The sequence below is a fragment of the Setaria italica genome, chromosome II (assembly GCF_000263155.2).
Source record: "Setaria italica strain Yugu1 chromosome II, Setaria_italica_v2.0, whole genome shotgun sequence".
Taxonomy (NCBI): domain Eukaryota; kingdom Viridiplantae; phylum Streptophyta; class Magnoliopsida; order Poales; family Poaceae; genus Setaria; species Setaria italica.
This window is the reverse complement of record NC_028451.1, coordinates 11,792,380-11,795,126: the sequence shown is the minus strand read 5'-3', so window position 1 is coordinate 11,795,126 and position 2,747 is coordinate 11,792,380.

Genomic DNA, 2,747 nt, shown 5'->3' with positions numbered 1-2,747 from the left:
TATCTGCACCGCTATTCCCTCCTACGTACTACACTGCGACGAGGATGTGGAGCCGGTGGCCAGAGGCGAAGAGGTGGCCGGGGGCCGGGCGCGTCGACGGATGAGGAGGGGATCGAGGCGGGCCGGCCAGGGGACGACGACGGCGCAATGGGGGACGTCGACGGCGCAATGGGGGACGACGACGGCGGCGGCCGGCGAGGGAGGCGGACGGGCGGCGACGGCGGAGAGCGCGCGGGACTTGGCGAAAATTTGGCTAAGTGTGTAACTGGCGGGGGGTAGAAGGGAGTACAGTGCCTTTTAACCCCCCCCTTTTATCCCGGTTCGTAATGGCACCCGGGACAAAAGGCCCTTTTGTCCCGGGTGCCATTACGAACCGGGATAAAAGGGGGGGGTTAAAAGGCACTGTACTCCCTTCTACCCCCCGCCAGTTACACACTTAGCCAAATTTTCGCCAAGTCCCGCGCGCTCTCCGCCGTCGCCGCCCGTCCGCCTCCCTCGCCGGCCGCCGCCGTCGTCGTCCCCCATTGCGCCGTCGACGTCCCCCATTGCGCCGTCGTCGTCCCCTGGCCGGCCCGCCTCGATCCCCTCCTCATCCGTCGACGCGCCCGGCCCCCGGCCACCTCTTCGCCTCTGGCCACCGGCTCCACATCCTCGTCGCCCCTCGTCGCCCCTCGTCGCCGTCTCGTCGCCGTCCCGCCTACGCCGCCGCCGTCGTCGTCGCCTCGGCCGCCGTCGTCCTCGTCGCCTCGGCAGCTGCCGTCCTCGCCGCCCCGGCCGCCGCCGTCCCGCCGCCCCGGCCGCCGCCGTCCCGCCGCCCCGGCCGCCGCCCCGCTCGTGAGAGGTTCGCTGCCGCGCCGGCCGGCAGCGCCGCCAGGAGGGTTTTCTTTCTTAGTTAGAAAATTAAGTTTTATTTTTAGATAGATTTCTAATTTTGTTAAGTTAGATTTTTAGATTTCTAATTTTGTTAAGTTAGATTTTTAGATTTCTAGTTAGTTTGTTAAGTTAGATTTCTAGTTAGTTTGTTAAGTTAGAGTTGATACAGAGAAAATGAAGTTAGAAATTCGTAGGATGCACCGTCGTGGAATCCGCCGTCCCGCCGCCGTGATCGCCGCCGTCCCACCGCCCGTCACAACCTAGTTCCGGTGAACCGTCCCCGCCTCCGCCGTACCGTCACCGCCTCCGCTGTCCCGTCACCGCCCGTGGTTCCGGTGAACCGTCCCCGCCTCCGCCGTACCGCCGCCCTGACCGCCGCCGTCCCGCCTCCGCCGCCCTGATCGCCGCCGTCACAACCTAGGCACCGCACGTGGATATTCTTACAAATTCGTAGAAATTCGTCAAAATTCGTAGAAATTCGTCAAAATTCGTAGAAATTTGTAGAAATTCATACAAATTCGTAGAAATTTGTAGAAATTCATACAAATTCGTAGAAATTTGTAGAAATTCATACAAATTCGTAGAAATTCGTAGAAATTCGTACAAATTTGTAGAAATTCGTAGAAATTCGTAGAAATTCGTAGAAATTTGTAGAAATTCATAGAAATTTGTAGAAATTCATAGAAATTCGTAGAAATTTGTAGAAATTCATAGAAATTCGTAGAAATTCATAGAAATTTGTAGAAATTTGTAGAAATTCGTCAAAATTCATAGAAATTTGTATAAATATTCCGGACTTTGTACGATTCATGTTATTTTATGATTTCATTATATACATGTATGATTCCGGACTTTGTAGGACTTTGTACAAATTTGTAGTAAGACGATTTCTATGACTGTCATGTATGATTCCATGTATGTTTCCATCAATAGTTGAAATGGCAGATGATGAGACCGCAAGGTATATCATGGAGCAGATAATCGCTGGTGATGGTAGTGGCGACAACGTTCCACTATCATACACGGATGAAGAGGGCACCCAGGCAGACATGTTCCTCAACATGTCCACCGATGGGAATGAAGAGCAACAGCCGCAGCAACAACTTGCCGTGGTGGAAGGTTCTGGCGAGGTATATACAACCATTCTTGTATTGTTTCACGCCACCGTTACTACTACGTACTAATTAACGAATCTTGAACTGTTAGCCCTCCGGATCGACACAAGGGCAGAAGACCCGAGGTCGTACAAAGGTGATGGAAGGGAGGCTTGTCATCACCGAAGTTACAGAAGAGGGCAGGCCGGTTGCTCCCGAGAAAGTAGCAAAGAAGTACGTGAGTCAAATCGGGGCAATCGTCCGGGACAACGTGCCTATCAGCATCAGAGAATGGAAGGGCAGAAGCACTAATCCGTACGCCCTTCCAAAGACAGAAAAGAATATGCTGTGGGAAGACGTGAAGAGACATTTCACATTCCCCGAAGGATATAGTGAGAAGGATGTCAAAGCGTGGACGCTTAAGAAGATGGCTACTCAATTCCAGACATTCAAGAAGATGCTGGATACCCACTACATCAAGAAGGGTAAAACTCCAGACTTCAACGCGTGGCCAAAGTTGAGGGACCACAGGGATGCATTTGTTGAATACAAGAGGAGTGAAGAAGGTGTGAAAAAGATCACGACCAACATAGCAAATGCTAGTCAGAAGGGCTACCACCATCATTTGGGGCGAGGTGGGTATGGCTCAGCAATTCCCAAGTGGAGGAAGATGGAACAAGATCTAATCGAACGGGGAATCGTACCTGCAACTATTGAATGGCCCGAACGATTAAAAAATTGGTACTACACTCATGGAGGCTCCCTAATCCAAGAGGATGG